This window comes from Alexandromys fortis, unplaced genomic scaffold, assembly GCF_014885135.2.
Source record: "Alexandromys fortis isolate MF-2015 unplaced genomic scaffold, M_Fortis_MF-2015_v1.1 scaffold_28, whole genome shotgun sequence".
Classification (NCBI taxonomy): domain Eukaryota; kingdom Metazoa; phylum Chordata; class Mammalia; order Rodentia; family Cricetidae; genus Alexandromys; species Alexandromys fortis.
Window position 1 is genome coordinate 14,249,968 of NW_026067901.1, and position 18,098 is coordinate 14,268,065.

At 52.7% G+C, this 18,098-nt stretch overlaps 1 protein-coding gene across 8 annotated transcripts in view; it reads left to right on the top strand.

The window, feature by feature from the left end:
• Window positions 1–18,098, top strand: part of Scube1 (signal peptide, CUB domain and EGF like domain containing 1) — a 118,048-nt gene that overhangs the window by 23,094 nt on the left and 76,856 nt on the right. The window lies entirely within an intron of this gene.

Consider the following 18,098-nt stretch of genomic DNA (forward strand, 5'->3'; position numbering starts at 1 on the left):
TGGCGGCTAGCAGCAGGCATGAAGGCATGGCAGCAAGCAGGAGCAGGAATCTCCAGCTGCAAACACCGAGCAGACAGAACAAGCTGGAAGTGGATGAGGCTGTAAACTCTCCGAGTCTGTCCCCAGTGGCATACTTCCTGCAGCAAGGCTGCACGTCCCACAGCCTCCCCAACTGGGGAACCAAGTGTTCAGATACATGAGCCTCTGGGGGGACATTTCTGATTCAAACCACTACAGTACCACCAAGCCTGACCCCCGGGGTTCAGTCCCCAGGATTCATGTGGTGGAAGGAGAGAACCGGCCCCTGCCAGTTGTTCTCTGACCTCCACATGTGTGCTGTGGCACGCATGCCCACAGACACACACGATAATTAATTAGTTAATTAATTAAACCATTAAGGACACCTGTCATAGTGGAATAAGTCCACCCCAACAGTTCCAGTTTCAAATGTAATTACCCCTTTAAGTCCCTGTCTTCAAATATAACCACATTTCGAGGTAACAGTGCTTAGAGTCCTTCAACATGGGACTTGAGGGAATACAGTTCAGCCCATAGTCTGGTATTCTTCCGACTGTCCACAGTTCAAATATATCTTAAGCCAGTTATACAAAATTTATACCCGTGATCATTTTTGGTGAATAAAGTTGAGAAAATACAGAAGACTAGGGAGCAGAAATGGCAGGTCCTGCGGGCGAGCCTCCGTTGGTCAGAAGACCACCTCTGTGGTCAGCCTAAATGTCCCTTTAGTATCAGGCATTGCCACATGGCCTCAGCTTTTCCATCTAGCCACTCGGCCAGCCGAAAGTTGCTAAAGGCCTGTACGAGCTTCTTGGGGGTTACTATGACAGAGATGACCTGGGTGGCTTATGCGATGGACATTGATTCTCTCATAACTCTAAACGTTAGAAATCCAAAATGGAGGCAGGGCTATTTCTATCCGAGGGAGGCAGGTAAAGTTCTTTCCAAGGCCTTTCTCCTGGCCCACAGTCACTCAAGAATTCTTACGCTCGTAAGTGGTGTTTTCCCGTGTCTTCACACTGTCTTAGCTCTATAGCCGTTCACAGTGTCCAGATCCCCTTCCTCATAGGGACATCAGTTATAACGGATGAGGGACCGCCATGACTACCTCCTCTTATCCTGATCATTTGCTGTGATGGTTAAACCCATCATCTTGGCCGGATTCAGAGTCACCAGGGAAACACCTCTGAGTGTGTCAGATGCCGTGTGACCTGCTGTTTGTCACAGCCTCCCACCATGACGGATCGCATCCCTTTCAGCTTCCTCCCCTAAGTTGCTGGAGATCTCAGAAACCAGAAAAGAAAACTGATATAACTGCAGAGGCCACATTCATAGCTCTGGAGCTAAGAATCTCTTTTGAGGGGACGTGGAGTTGATTCGTAACCTGTAACCCAAGGACAGCAACTAGTGGACCGTACAGTGCCCCCAGAGCAGACCTGCCTGCTCCCAGCCCTCTCCTGCATTAGCTGCAGAAGAGTAGCAGGTGGATCCAGGAGGGCCTATGTGTGATTGACAGGAGCATGGCTGTGAACAGGTTCTGGGCCTGTCGGGGTCTCTGTCCCACGTCAATGAAAGAAGGCTGCCACAGCTGTTAGAACTGCCATGGTCTCCGAGGTTCTTCTTCTCCGGGTCAGTGTGCACTGTGTCACCAGGCTGAGTGTCAGGATGAAATGACAGGATAAAGCCGAGGGGTGTGCCCTGAGTACAGATTGAATGATCAGCTAGCCAGCCTTACTGATGCTTTAGTGGCTTAGCCATCTTTCTGCCTTTGCCATCAGAATCCAGACTGCGTCTGGGCAGAAAACATTTTCCTCCCTGGTTCCCTAAGTGGTCCTTCAGAATCGTTGCCACAGATGGGTCTGAAGGGTTAAAAGATCACCAGGATTCTCTAGCCTTGCATACAGGAATTTCTGCAAGGGCCAGCCAGACCCCCATGGTGCCTGCTGGCTTGTCAGCACTAGGTAGAGGGGTTCAGTACCCCAAGCACTCGGGCCTCCCCTTCCTAGTGGCGTGCCAGTCTGTGAGCTGCTGTCTGGTTTTGTTTAATGCGTGTTGGGGCTCAGATGAGCTCATTATGGGAAACAGATCTGTGAACATGTAATTACACCCCAAATAAGTGCCAAAACGGAGGTCTGGACAAGAGTTAGCAAAGACCAGAAGGGGCTGTGAAAAGCCACCCCTGGCTGGGGGAGCATGGGGGTGGAGGCAGCATTGCCAGAGCTTCAAAGAGGAAGCTCTCAGCGGGCTCTCAGAGGGGGAAGGAGTTTGTAGGTCTGGGCCCAGTGTGTGTGGAGCTGCAGGCAGCTCCTTGAGGCTGGACTTAGGGACGGCAGAGCCCAGCAGGGCCTTTGACTGGGGACCACACAGCTTTTGCAATGCCACACCCAGGTGAAGTGTTGCCACCCGCCCCTCACCTGGTGCGTGTACCCCTCCTCGGCTGGTTCCTCGGCTGTCCGGCTGTCCGCAGCAAATACGTTTGGGCGGTTGGGTAGTCAGTGAAGCCTCAGCCCACCACTGTCCCCGGGGATACCCTGTTAGAAGCAAGCAGTATCACTCTGGCCAAGGGAACAGACCTGGATGTCGGCTGGTTTGACACTTAAGTCTTAGCTCTCCAGTTCTGAGCTGTTTAGTCTTTGGTCTGTATCTTCTATTCTCTGTGCCTCCGTTTCCTATCTACAACATGGAGAATATGTAATCCCTGTTCTAGACGGGTTGGGTGAGGGTTCTGTGAAATCACAGATGTAGTTAGCAGAGTGTCTGTCATCAGAAATGGCGTAGCATGAGTCACCTGCCGGTGCAATGTATCGCATGAGCGGCTTTGGTGCCCCAATACCCCCATGGGACCATGCTCTCTGCTCCCTAGATCATGTGTGACACCTTGGACTCCCTGGCTGAGCTCTGTGTCCTTTTCTGGGAAGGGCAACCCTTATCCCTGTTAAGGCAGGCACCCCTGCCCCCGCCTCTCCAGCCTCCAGCCTGATGGCGAAGTCTGTACGGGTTTGTTTCAACAACATTGTTTTCACTCTGGGTTCTTTTTACACTGATAGAAATGAAAGACTTAGGCAAGACCCCTCTCTGTCCTCCCCGCTCCCACCCTGAGCACAGACCCTGCGGCCGCCGAGGGCAGACCTTTCCTACAGGCTTCTTTTGTTTGGTCTTTTTTTTTCCCTTTTGGTCTTTTTCCTTCTCAAGAGAAAACTCCGACTCAGAAGTCAGGCGTTGGTTGCAGCCAGCCCCAGCCCAGACCGACCGTGTGACCCCAGGCTTGTTGGCTGAACTTTCAGAGTCTCAGCCTTGCATCCAGGAAGCACATTAAGAACAGATGCTTGGGAGCTGGGAGAGACGGCTCAGTTGGTAAAGTGCTTGCTTGGTAAGCACAGGGACCTTGGTTTGATCCCCCAGAACCTACACTTAAAATCTAAGCCGAGGAGTGCACACTTGCCATCCTAGTGCTAAGAGGCAGAGGTGGGAAGAGCCCCGGGGCGGGGGGGGGGCTTACTGGCCACTCAGCCTAGCATGCTCGGTGAGTTTCAGGCCAATGCCTGTGAAATGACGCCAGAGGATGACTTTTGGTCCTCTCTGGTACATGCACCCTGTACGTGTGTACATGCATAAACCCACATGTCCACGTGTACACACGCAGACACACACACACACACACACACACACACGAAGCAGGGGAGAGGAGGCTGATGCTTGGGATGCAGTGAGGACTGAGGCAAGCTATAATTGAGAAATGAGCAGGCCTGAGACATGGAAGAGTCCAGTGAAGACTCTGGTATCCCCACTCTTGTTGAGTCTCAAAGCCTGGGGCCAGCTCCTTGGGCCTCCCTCCTTAGTTGCCACAGCTGTGTAATGGTCTATAGGACCAGCCTCACAGAAAGTGCCCGACTGAATAAATCTGGAGGAGACTTGGGGCTGGATGTCCATCGTATCCCGGCAGAGTTTTCAAGCTGGTTGCCTACAGCCGTCCTGACTCCTCTGACCCAGGGGCACGTTTGATTTTGCCCCACTCCAGGGCTGTCGTGTTGCCATCACAGAAGGAATTGTTGGCGCCTCAGAATTAGGCCATAGCATGTTATCGTCCATTTCCCACCAGGAGTCCTGGTGCATGCTTGTGATCCTAGCACTTGGGAGGTGGAGGCAAGAGGGTTGTGTGTTCACAAGGCCAGCCTGTGCTACATGATAGCCTGTGCTATCTCAAAAAGAAGAAGAAAGAAGGAGGATGGGGAAGAGGAAGGGGAAGAAGAGGAAGAGGAAGAGGAAGAGGAAGAGGAAGAAGAAGAAGAAGAAGAAGAAGAAGAAGAAGAAGAAGAAGAAGAAGAAGAAGAAGAAGAAGAAGAAGAAGAAGAAGAAGAAGAAGAAGAAGAAGAAGAAGAAGAAGAAGAAGAAGAAGAAGAAGAAGAAGAAGAAGAAGAAGAAGAAGAAGAAGAAGAAGAAGCTGCCGCCAGGTGGTGGTGGCGTGCACCATTAATCTCAGCACAGGGGGCAGAAGCAGGCAGATCTCAGTGAGTTCGAGGCCAGTCTGGTCTACAGAATGAGTTCCAGGACAGGCTCCAAAGCTGCACAGAGAAACCTTGTATCGAAAACAAACAAACAAACAAAACCAATATTTTTCTGTCACTCTTGCTTGGTGACTATTGTCCTGCCTCCTGATGTTTGCGAGACTCCAGGCAGGATCACAAGGAAGGCCTTGTGACCTAATCGTCCGATATAACTATAATCCCTATGATCCCAGGACTCCGATCCCACAGTACTGTGAAGCTCCCCCACCCTGGACGTGAGCGCTCTCCTGGTAACCTGCAGGCCAGATGTGACTTCTGAATTCCAGGAACTCTTTTCACTTTGTGACAGACAGGATAACCGTGGGTAGAGCCTACCCTTCTCCCTCTTTTCTGTCCCCTCCTCCCTCCCGCACCATCCTTAGCATGAGGACCACTAACCTGTTGGGGTTCTGACTTGTACCCCAAAGCAGCAGCCCTATGGCTGTGGCTCAGACACAAGTGTCCTTTGTCCTAATAATCAAAAGGTTGGAGCTATTTAAACAAGGCCTGTTAGGGTCCCAGATGCCCTGGGAATGGTCGGGAACAGGGTTTGGGGAAGGAACATGTTCCAGGAGATCATATACCCCCCCCCCCTTGTGGACTCAGTGTTCCAGAGGGAGGCTGGCAACTATGAAAGAAGCAGAGCCGGGGCCCTAAAAGTGTGATGTCCAGGGAGGGGTACCCCTTGCCCTCAGCGTGGCACTGGAGGGGGCTGTCCCCAGCTGCCCCCTGGAGAGAGTGTGAATTCCCCAGGCTGCTCCAGCACTTGCTCCAAGAACTTCCTGCTGTGTGCCAAAGCTCCCAGCACACCCTTACCCCCAAGGCTTGTCAGTGGCTCTAAGGGGTTGTCTGTGTTGCTGGAGGGTCCCCTGTCCACACTGCTGCATGTGGTCCCGCACCTCCTCTCAGACACAGAGCCACAGGCTGTCACGCGCCGAAAAGTGTTGGGCCTGGGTGTTGTTTTGACTGCAGAGGTCTGAGAGAGCAGGGAGAGCACAGAGAGCTTGTTTCCCTTGTAGCCTTCTTCTCTGAGCCCCACTGAATTCCCGGGGTGGTGGCAGGGGCAAGCCCCGACCATCTTAGAGAGCCACTGGGAGGTTTGAAAAGCGCCCAGAGTGGCCTGGGAGAAGTGAGGCTGAGGCCTGAGGTCGGTTTCCCGTCTGCAGTGTCCGCGGTGCCTTGCTCTTGAGCAGGCGAGCCTATTTTCTTATGGAGATGGCTTGTCTTTGACCAGGTCCTGGACGGGGGCCAAGTCTGTGCTCTGGAGAGCGAAGGCCTCTCTCTATTTGACATCTTTATTGAGGAATTTCTCAAATATAACAGAAAATGACACCAGAGGGAATTGAAACCAGGAAGACATCTTACTCAGCCCGAAATGGCTGCCTTTAGCTGTGTAATTACTTGAAATAGCAGGTTCTGTTTGAAAAATATTATTCCGAGCTCGGCGCGATCGGCCAGCTGAGCGGTATTTAGGCTAATAGAATAAGATTTTTTTCATCCTAAATTAGAACCAGCAGCGGGTCATTCTCCTCATCTCCACAAAGCAAGCCTCTCTTTTTCTGAAGCCGTCCGTTCACTTAGCCAGATGTCTTCAGCCTCGGTCTTTACCTTGACTTACTGAAAAATGTGTTTCTCAAGTTACTCACAGCTGGAATTTTGGACTAGCCCCCAGCACTTTGATCCCCGCTGAAGAGAAGTCATTTGTAGCCGCATCCAGCCGACAAGCTGATTGATTAACCAGATGGCGCTATAGCGGTGACGGGGGATGAAGCACCTACTGTGTGCCTCCTCACCTCATGCTCACAGACCGTTCTACCTGGGCGGGATGAGAGGGGCATCCCTGTATGCGTGAAGCTGCCCTGTGTTGCGATTGCGTTCTTTCACGGGTCCCCCACAACATCCACAGGTAGATGCCGTTGGCAGCCTTCTCCTAGACTCCTGAACCTAGCGGGATAGAAGCCTTTAGTACCGACTCTTACAATGAAGAAACCTGGGCTCAGGAAAATGACCTACTCAAGGTCACAAATGCCAGGAAGAAGCACAGCTCGGACCAGACCCAGCCTGTGGTTTTTGTCACTTCGAGGCTTGAGCCTGTGCCTGCTGACCGCCCCTACCCCCGTCCCCCAACACCCAGGAGAGCAGTGGCTCTGGAAGGCAGACCAGGTCCAGGAGCGGGTCCCTGATGTATTGTGTCAAGCACACATCCAGCCCTGGAGCCACCAAGTCTGTCCTGTCGTCCCAGCTCTGTTCTGTAGTGCCAAATCAGGTGGGCAGTGGAGTGCCAGAAGGCAAGAGGGCACCTCCACCCTGCCCTGAGGGAAGAGTTTGCTGGCTTTCTCGGGCATCTCCCCCTTGGGACTTGGTCCTACCCCATGTGACAGAATACAGCCCTGTTTTTTTTCCAAAGTCCCACTGCTAGCCCAGGGCAAGGAATGCATCAAGGGTCCTGCTTACCCATCTTCTCTATTGAACCCTTGCGCATTGTCCATGCCTTGAGCCCTCTTATTGTCTCTGGTGTAGACAAGCTGCCTTTAAAGTTGTAGATTGAGCGAGCAGAGGATTTCCCACCTGGACAGAGAGAGCCCTTGCTGGATCGCTGTGCTGGTCACGCAGGTGCCAGGGGGCAGAGAAGAATTACACGGAAAGCCTCCAGGGCCCCAGGTTGGCAAGGATGGAAGCATGCATGTACGGAAGAGGAAATGCTGCCCAGTGTTCAAGCATTTGTGATTGAACAGAAGTTCTGTGTTCCTACTGTGTACCCGCTGGAGACACAAGCGGTAATGGAAACCAGTACCGGGCTCCCCCTTGTGGATTCACACAGTAGGAACACAGACAGCTGCACGGGAGCATACAGCTCAGCGAAAGTCATTTCAGCCGGGTCAAATCCACCAAAAACAACAATAACAGAAACAGAACAGCCCGATGGAAAGTGCCAGGGTGGGGGCGGCTACGCCAGACCCCTGGGTTCTGATCCCTTTGCCACGTGAAAACCACAGCATACCAAGTGGTATGAAAAACCACCATTCTCTGCCTGTGGCTTCTGTGGGTCAAGAACCAAATCACGGAGAGCCAGTCTCTGCCCCAGTGTGTCTGGAGCCTCAGCTGAAAGACGTGAAACTGGAGACGACCTAGAGATGGCCAGGAGCTGAAGCCATCTGGAAGCTTCCTGGCTCGTGTGTAGTGGTGGTTACTGGATGGAAGCCAGAATGTATATGGACAGCCTTTCTGTCTGGGCTTTCATGCAGGCCAGGGGGAGCCTCCCCTGCAGGGTGTCTGGGTCCCTGCAGAACAAGGTCAAGTATGGAACCTCCCCCCACAAACTCATGGTGAAAGTGGTCTTAGTGGCCTCCCCTGATTTAAGTGGAGCAGATGTAGAGGGGGGACCTCAGGGAGGAGGAGGAAGTGTCTTGTAGAGGTCTGGGGAACTCCGAGCTAACAGATGAGTTTGGGGACAGGTCACTGTGTTTGGAGAATCGTAGTGTGGGAAAAGGAGACGCGAGGTCAGGAAGGAGGCAGGAAGCAGTTACAGATAGCTTTGGGACCCTAGAAGGGGGCAGAATTTAGGTCGAGTAACTGGGAAGCTGGTGGGCAGCAGGGACTAACATGTTTTGATTGACATTTTAATAAAAATCCTTCCTGGTTGCCAGTAGAGGCTGTTACAGGGAGGAAGGGCAGGGTGTTTCAGCACGGAGGCCCCTATAATGGCCTGGCTGGAAGCTGGTGACAGTGTAGGGTGTCCATGGCAGAGGTGGTGGCTGAACTCATGATACATTTGGCAACAGCCAGCAGAAATCTGACGGATTCAACATCAGAAGTCAGGGAAAGCAATGACCAAAGACAACGGTTAGAGTTGGACCAGGAGTGTTTGTGACTTGTGCTCTGCCTTGTGACTTAGGCTAAGATGCCTTGGGAGGAGAGGGGACAGAGAGATGTTTGGGTGGAATGGGCTGCAGAACTCGGGTCAAGTTGGCTGAATTCTGGTTGAGACCCTTACCAGTCTTCTTGGTAGAAATGGCATACGAGGTCAGACGTCTCTGGAGTCTAACCTGGGGGAAGTGTGAACCGCTAACTTCAAGATGGCTTTGAATACCAGAGATGCTAATGGCAGTTCATTTCATAAAGACCATGTATGTACCTGCCCTGTGCAGCTCCCTTGGATGAGAACTCCAATACGGATGACCTGTTCCCTGACTTAGGAAGCACAGACGCTCAACCTGCCTGGCTTTGGACATCCTGCCTGAGTTGATCACTGTGTGACTTCGGGCAAGTAACTTAGCTTCTCTGAGTCTCTGCTATCAGGTGGAGCCAGTGACCCTGTTTATTTCTGAGCCCAAAGGAGATGAGCTAGGTAAAGCACCCAGCTTGGTGCCTTGCACTTCCCAAAGGCTCTGCAGACGTCAGTCATCTATTCCCATTGTCCTAGCGTTCAAAGTCAGAGCACTTTTGAAAGAAAATTAGTCTGGTTTTGAGCTGAAGAGGCGGTGGGCTAGCCTGGGCTGTGGGTTATGTGTGAGACCTGGTCTAGCCTGGGCTGTGGGCTCTGGGTAAGACCTAGGCTTGCCTGGGCTGTGGGCTATGTGTGAAACCTGGGCTAGCCTGGGCTGTGGGCTATGGGTAAGACCTGGGCTAGCCTGGGCTGTGGGCTATGTGTGAGACCTGGGCTAGCCTGGGCTGTGGGCTGTGTGTGAGACCTGGGCTAGCCTGGGCTGTGGGCTATGGGTAAGACCTGGGCTAGCCTGGGCTGTGGGCTATGTGTGAGACCTGGGCTACCCTGGGCTGTGGGCTATGAGTGAGACCCACATCCTACAAGGTGCTCCTGTCAGATAAACCGTGGCTCTCAGACTCCTGATCAGACAGCCCTCCATCCTCTTGAGGGCATGCGGGGTCACATGACATCACGGCATCTTCTATCATAGCCTGGTCCTATCCTCTTATTTCTGTCTTATTCCGGCCCCTGTGAGGTAGGGACAGCTATTCCCTGTTGTGTCCAGGTGGAGGCGAGTGTGCAAAATGACCTTCGAGGCTGTCCGGTGGAAAAGGAGAAGGGCAGTGGAGAGACTCTTGCAGGGACCAGTTGTGTGAGGGGAGGAAGTCTCTGGGATGTCTAGATGCTGGGGGTGGGAGTGGCTGTCACGGCTCCCTGTGCTGGCCTGGGTGTGTGATAAAGGCACCACCAGCCCCTCGAGGGAGCCAACTGGAGCCAGCATCACTCCTCTGACCCCCATGGAAGGTTCCAGTCATCTTTGTTTGTTTCCAGCAGCTCAAAAGTGTTGCTCGCTGGGGGGGAAATGTTGACCATCTTAATGCAAAACTAAACATCCTGGGCCAGCCCTGTGTCCTCTGCACAAGCCGCAGTGTATCTGGGGTAAAGGGGAGAGAGTTCTCCCTGGCCCCTGTGCCTTCCTCCTGCTTCCCTTCTCATCGTGGCCCGTGCTGAGGCGGTTGGAAACACTGGGCTGCGTTTACAGTTGGATTTCATGTCGGTCAGATTGCCTGTCTCAGCTTTTTTTACAACTGTTCGTTTGGCTCCACTTTTTGCTGAGACAGGATCTCATGTAGTCCGGCCTGGACTTGAACTTGCTATGTATGGGGGCACTGGCCCTGAACCCTGATCCTTCTGATCCTACCTCTAGTGCTCTGGGATTACAGGCATGCACCACCACTGCAGGTTCCCATCTGTTAATTTGATAGAAATTCCTTGGCCCAAGAAAAAGAAACGCGTGCTGGATTGCCCCATCCCTGCAAAAATGGGAAGCAGGTGTGGGGAGGTGGAATGGTTCCAAGCTTGGGGGCTCCCCACCCCTTCTCCGGGGTCAGCCAAGAAGTGGGGTGAGCTTCTTTCAGAGGAGCCCAGCCCAGCACTGAGGGAAAGGACTGGACCGTGGGCTAAGAGTCAGGCGCTGGGGGCCGCTGCCTTTCTGGAGGATGCTGGGACACTCTGTCTCTAAGCCTCAGCTTCCACATGGTATGTGAGATTAAGTAGATGGGATTCAGCCAGTGGTTTTCAGACTTCTTGGGGTTGTGTGGATAGCAGCAGAATTCCTTTTCTTCAGAGATCATGCAGGGGTCACGCCGCTCCGGCTAAAATGGAAAGCCAGATTTGGGGGGGCATGGAGTACTCTGGAGTCCATCCCTTCCCCCACAAGGTCCCTGGAGCCTCAGAAACAATCTGGGCTCCTTCTCCCTCCAGATCCTGTGAGTTATCCTCAGGGATAGTAGCCAAGCTCCTTTCTATGCCCCCCTCATCCGAAGGAGACAGCCCCAGGCTGCCTCAGGACTGGCCTCCAGCACATGGAGTGGCTTTCGATTCCCTAACCAGCTTCCTTCCTGCTCTCCTGGCCTGGTCCCTGTGGTTCCTGCTGCTGGAATGGCCTGCCCCCACCTCCTCATGAAGCCTGTTTGGCTCACCCAAACATACATACTTGGCCCTGAGGCCATGGGCAAGGGACAGTCCCAGAAAAGCCTTCCCTGACTGCATGTTTTTCATGGCGTCCTTTGGAGGCAGCCTTGAGAGTCTAGGCCTGAATCATCCTCCTTCCCTGAGAACCTGGAGAGCTGTGCTCCAGACTGACTTGGTGTCCACCCCAGGCTTGCACAGGTTCTTGTATAAGACAGGGATAAGAGGGGGCCACCACAAGGAGGGCAGCCAAACAGCGACAAGTGTCAGACCTGACTGACGGTGAGCGTGCACACCCAACAGTGGTGAGTGTGCACACCCAACAGTGGTGAGCGTGCACACCTGAGAGTGGTGAGTGTGCACACCTGACGGTGAGTGTGCAGACCCGACAGTGGTGAGTGTGCACACCTGAGAGTGTTGAGTATGCACACCTGACAGTGAGTGTACGCACCAGATGGTGAGTGTGCAGACCTGAGAGTGGTGAGTGTGCACATCTGACAGCAGTGAGTGTGCAGACTTGACACTGTGAATGTGCACACCTGACAGTGATGAGTGTGCAGACCTGACAGTGGTGAGTGAGCACAGGTGAGAGTGATGAGTGTGCAGACCCTACAGTGGTGAGTGTGCACACCTGAGAGTGGTGAGCATGCACACCTAACAGGGGTGAGTGTGCACATCTGACAGCGGTGAGTGTGCAGACTTGACACTGTGATTGTGCACACCTGACAGTGATGAGTGTGCAGACCTGACAGTGGTGAGTGTGCAGACCTAACAGACAGTGGTGAGTGTGCACGCCCAACAACAGTGAGTATACACAGCTGACAGCGGTGGGTGTGCACACTTGTCATTAGAGTAGAGCTCCCCAGCATGCATCAAGCTGGACAGGCCATTGGGAAGGTGCACCCTCCAGCTTAGAGCCCTCTGTGGCTCAGAATCCTCCCATGTCCCTGTTCCTAGCTCCTTCCACTCTCTACTCTCCATGCCTGGAGAACAAGCACTGGGAAGCAGGTGCCCTGGGCCTCTACTCTGGATCCCTTCCTAGCCCGGGTGCGAGTTAGAGGCCAGTTCTGTGCTGTCAGCTTTATCCGGTGAAAGGTGGCATGGTGGTGCCAGGAGGGGACCCTGGGAAGGCAGCACGTCATGTGTGGAGGTGTGTTCTGTGGAGGTGTGTTCTGTGTGTGGGAGTGGTCTGTGTGTGGGAGTGGTCTGTGCAGTAAACACTGGCTGTACAAGGCATAGGCTAAATGAAGGTGTGGTCTAGGTACGTGTGAAGGCATCTCTTTGAGGGAGTGGTCTGTCTAGGAACAGTATGATTTGTGTTAGGGTATGGTTGGGAGTAGCCTGGGTAGGTGTGGTCTTGTGGGCGTGACCATTGTGGGTGTGGTCAGGGAGTGTTATGTATGGGTGTGGTCAGGAGAGTGGCTTCTGTGGGTGTGGTCAGGGAGTGGTGTGTGGGGTGTGGTCAGGGGAGTGGCTTATGTGGGTGTGGTGTTGAGGAAGTAGTTGGTGGGATGTGGCCTGTGGGGGTGGGCATGGTCTGTGGAGGGCAAGCGTGGTCCGTGTGGAGATACACAGTAGATGTGAGGAGCATAGGCCTCCTGCTCCTTCTCTCTCACGCAGTAAGCAGCTAAGTCCGGACTTGGTCATGCAGGACGAGCAAATGGTCAGAGCAGCCCTTCTCCCTGGGCTGAAGTCTGTGGCCGCTCTACCCCACGCCAGCCCCACCTTTACCTAGGTCTCTATTTGGTGGCTTAGGGAAGAAGCCCTGCTCTGTCCCAGAGAGAGTCCATAAACAGCAAAGTAAACATAGGCCATGGACAGAGGACAGCGGGCAAGCCATCCCCTTGTTCCGTCTGCAGTCTCAGTGCCGAGAGCTCAGGCAAAACCCTGGCGAATAAACAGTAAATAAGTGTCTTATGAAAACCCTTCAAAAACATCCTGCCTCCAAATCATAGGCCCAGACCCAACACTAAGTTGTGCACCTCAAAGGGACACTGGCAACAAATGAGGGTGCCCCAGTCTCTCGCCCATACCCCTGCCAACACTCTTGCTTATCTTGGATCGATTGGGTGTCTTGGGTAACGTCTTGGGTCACCCAAACATACACAGGGCCTGGCTGTGTCTGGGCAGATGATGCAGCCGCTCCTGCCCTGGCACAGCCGAACAGGGCACTGGCTGTTTCTGATGGCCATCAGCCAGCCTGTGCATCCGCCTACCCAGAACCCTCCCTCTTACCCACCTCGTCCTGACCACATGCAACTAGAAATAGATGACTGGAAGGACACCCTGTGCCTGCTGGCACTCTCCATCTGTGGAGTGGACAGTAGGCGTGACTGCTTAGTCTGGGGTCCTTCATCACATCCCAAGTGTGACTTCAACAAGGACAGAATTCTGTAGGCCATCTTGCCACCACCACCACCACCACCACCACCACCACCACCACTGGCCTGTCTGCTGGCTGCCCAGGGATCAGTCACCAGCAGAAGCATTTAGGAGCAGCTGTTGGTCCTTCCACATAGAATAGGCAGGGGCTGGATTACAACGGCAACCCCGTGGTGAGAAAGCCAGGCTCCCACGATGGAAACAGGGGTTCCAGGAGGTCCTACCTGCCACACCAGCTTTACTTTTCTTGCCTAAACATCCTGCAAGCTAAATGTTAAGTTGTCCCCAAGTTCACCCTATCCCTGCCTAGAAGCCTTTATCCCTTACTGGCTCGGGTATTCCAGTCCCCCCCTCCAGGGTCTCTACCCTAGCCACCTTGCAGAGTAACTGGCTGCCAAACACCCCCTGCCCTGTATTGCTCCACAGCCACCAGAATTAGATTGAGTTACGAGTGTCTGTTTACTTATCCATCTTACACACATGGGATGATTATGCTGAAACTTCCAGAGACATCAGAAGCAAAGTCAGAGGACACTTGCCCTGGCCACGCTGCTCTAAGGTCATGTCCAGACTTGTCTGGGCATAGATAGAACTTTATGGTTATAAACATTGCATTGATGTTTATATGCTGCCCCCTCCATATCAGAAACTTCCTCAACACTAATACATAATTTTGTAGCCAAGAAGAGAGAATGTAATCAAGGCCCAGGATGTGGGGAGCCAGTAGCCCGTGGGCACTTGGTAAGACTACTGCTGTGACCCTCTGACTGGGACAACAGTGTGCCTGGGGAAAGTGACTTGTAACATGGCAAAGCCCTCTCTACCCATGTAGGCTCCCTGCATGCCCGTGTCTGCCAGTCAGTTGCTTCTGGGGTTAGATAATGACTTCAAATATGGTGTCCTCTGTGTAATCAGTGCTGGGAGCTGGACAGCTCAGTGGTTTTTGACAATTGCCCATCCTGCCTGGAAGGAGTATGGGGTTCTCAGGTGTGAGGTGGAAAGCAAGAGGTGGGAAAAGCACACACAAAACATTAGAGGCAGGAAGCTCTGGGAAGTGGAAGAGTGGATTCTGGACAGACACCTGTGACCCAGAGGAGTCAGGTACACCAAACATTGTCTGGCCAGGCTGCAGGTATATCCTGGGGGTAGCAGGAAGGTAGGAACATCAGAGCCTTAACCACTGGCCAGACATTTTAGGGTTTCTATTACTGTGAAGAGACACCATGACCATGAAACTTTTACACAGGAAAAACATTTAATTGTGGTAGTTCGCCTGCAGTTCAGAGGTTTAGTCCATTATCGCCATGGCGAGAAGCAATGCAGGCAGACACGGTGCTGGAGGAGCTGAGAGCTCTTACATCTTGACCCACAGGCAGCAGGAAGTAGTCTGACTCACTGGGTGTAGCTTGAGCAAAGGAGACCTCCAAGCCTGCCCGCACAGGGACACACAGTGACAGTTAGCTCCTGGCTTCAGGGGGATCATTCATAATCCTCAGCTGTCCTCCTCTCAAACTGACTAACGAGGTAAAGCCAGCACTAGACCGGAAGGGGTGCCGAGTGTGGAAAGAATCAACCCAGGCATGCGAGCCAGTTAGAGGGCTAGTATGGGACGTGCATAGGGCAGGAGACCGAGCAGGGTAGCAAGTCAGGGACCACAGTGGTCCTCTCTCCCAGAGGCCTCTGGGCTGGGGCTGTGCAAGTGGAAGAAGCTAGAAAGTGGGGGAAGGAGGAGCTTGGAACACAAGCATGAGAACTTGGGTTTGGATCCATCAAACCCACATGCATGGCACAGCTCTGGGCAGACAGGAGGATCCTTGGACTTCCCGGCCAGCGAGCCTAGCCAACTGGCCAACCCCAGGTCAAGTGAGAGAATCTGTCTCAAAGAGTAAGGTTGAGAAAGACACCCAGTGTTGACTCTAGCATCCACACACATGAACCCACATGTATTGCTAACCTACGTATATGTGTATATACATACACGTAAAGAAAGTCACCCCTTAGCCGTCACCCCTTAGCCGTCACCCCTTAGCCGTCTGCTGAAGGAGATGCCCTGCCCTGTGCCCGAGAGCTTGAAGAGAGATTGGACCTGCCAAGTGCTGCAGTCAGAATTCAGGCCTAGAGATTTCCAGCAGTGGTCAGGCTGAAGCTAACTGGCATCAGACAGGATGGGCTGGCTGGAGGACCTGGGGGTGTAGGGGCGACTCTGGGCCTGTTCTGCTCTACAGTTTTCTCGGGAGAAGAGAAAGACTCCCAGCAGGCAGGTGCACCACAGAGGCCATTGCTCCCATCTGGGCCCTTGCCGACCTCTCCCTCAAGCCCTGCCGGGCCCTGAGCTCCCTCCACTCTCCTCCCTGAGCTCTGTTTCCAAGCCTCGTTTGGTTGGTTGGCCTCCCCACCCCCACCCTGCCACCAACCCTCTGTTCTTATCCTCATCAAAAGAAATTTTTAAAAACTTGAGTGCCTCCCACAGATGTGCGGCCAGGGTCACACTCACAGCTGTGCTGTGTGGGGCCCATGGAGAGGGAAGTCCTGTTCCTGTCCCTGCTCTGTCACCCACATGTGGACTGTGGGCAGGCTGCTGGCTGGGGGAGTTTCCTGTAATGGGTCTGCTGCCCCATTGAGGCAGAGTCCTATCTCAGCCCACTGTGCCGAGGAATTGTCAGGAGAGCTGATCTTCACATGTGTGAGGGTGAAGTTTTAACTGTCACCTTGCCGCAACCTAGAGTGACCTGGGAAGAGTCTCCATGAGAGATTGTCTAGAACAGGTTGGCCTGTAGGCGTGTCTATGGTATTTCTTGGTTATATTAACCAGGTTATATAACCAAGAATTATATGATATAATTATATATAATACATATATTATACATAATATATGTATTTATTATACATAATATATGTGTGTTATATATAGGTTATATTAAGCAGGAAGACCCAGCTTAAATGTGGGTGGGACTGTTCCCTGGTCTGCGTCCTAAGCAGCATGAAAGAGAAGGTGAGCTGAGAACCTGTATCCATCCATGTATTCTCTGTGCTCTCAACTGTGGGTACAATGTGACCAGCCATAGGGAGCCTCTGCGGCTGCAGTGTCCGCACTATGATGGGCTATAGCCGGAACCATGAGCAGAAATCAACCCTTTCACCCCTAGGTTGCTTGTTGGCCAGATGTTTTATCATAGCAACTGGACAGGAAACTGAGACACCAGTGGGTATGGCCAGACTGGAGTTGGCAAGCAGAGGCCAGGCTGGTGAGCATGCAGCCAGAGTGGTCACCATAGACTTTGGTGGCCAAGGAAAGGGGAGCCTGTTTGTGGGTCCTTCCTTTGGGGCTTCAGGAAGTGGGTAACATGGTGAGGTTACCGTGTGGAGAGAAATAACCCAGGTAGTGGGGACAGTATAAACACAGAGGAGGGGGTGAGGGGTAAAAGCAGGTATACAGGACAATCTCTCATGGAGACTCTTCCTGGGTCACTCAGCCATCCCAGTGGGAGAAGTAAGGAGATTAGACTTGTGGTTGGGGGTTTTGCAGCAGGTTCAGCTGTCAAAGGGAGCAGATATAGGGGTGGGAAGGTGGTTTTGAGATTGACAGCCAGGTGTTTGGGTCAAGTGTCTATGAGCAGTGCTGCCCTGTGGTAAGACAGAGGCTAAGGGTCTGACAGGACTGTGTTTGGCTCTGTTCTTCCATGGGAGGTAGTGTTAGGTCAGCTTGGACTCTGGGAGGTCATATACCTGCTGGACATCCAAGCAGGTACCACACTGGCCAGTGAGCAGGTTTAGAGGATGACAGAGTGGGTGCTAGCAGTGAGGGCAGAGTCTCCGTTATCCAGAGATGCTATGGGGTCACAGTCAGATCTCCTGAGAGCAGAGTGTATACAGGAGAAAGGATGGGGCCCAGGAGGAGCCCAGGCCTCACTGTCCCCAGCTCTGGGTGAGGCTTCCATGTCTCAGTGGTCCCAGCGTTGGTAAAGGATGGTAGGCAGAGTGGGAATCCCTGACCATTTATCTGACAAGGGCCTGGTATCCGGGGTGTAGAAAGCACGTAGATACTCCACACGACTGAGAGCCACTAAGCCATGCAGGGACAGCATTAGGTTGTACAAAAAAAAAAAAAAAAATCAGAAGGATTTGGATAGACAGTCCTTTAAGGAAGTTGCCACTGGGCCTTCAGGAAACTGTTTGAGGTTGTTAGTATTCAGGGAAGTGTGACTAGAAGCCAGGAGATACCAGTTCACCCACTAGAGTGGCCCTTTGAACAGGAAATAGCAGGTGCTGACTGTGGGTGTTGAGAACCAGACATCCCACCCTTCGATGGTGGCAGTGTAAAGTGATGTGGCCCAATAGAAAACAGTTGGACAGTGTCTCAAAAGTTAGACATAGGGAGACGGGAGAGATGGCTCAATATTTAAGGCATTTCTGTCCTTTCAGAGGACCCGAGTTTGAGTCTTAGCACCCACATCAAGTGGTTCACAGCCACCTGTAACTCCAGCTCCAGGGAAGCCAATATCCTCTTCTGGATTCTATCGGTACCTATGTATAAACTCATATACAGACATATAGAATTTCAAATAAAAATAAGCCGGGTCTGGTGACACACGTCTTTAATCCCAGCGTTCGGGAAGCAGAGGCAAGTGGATCCTTGCAAGTTCAAGGTCAGCCTGATCTACACAGCTACGGAAGTAGTTCTAGGACAGCCAAGGCTACACTAAGAAACCCTGTCTCAAAAACTAAAAAAAAAAAAAAAAAAACAAAACAAAACAAAA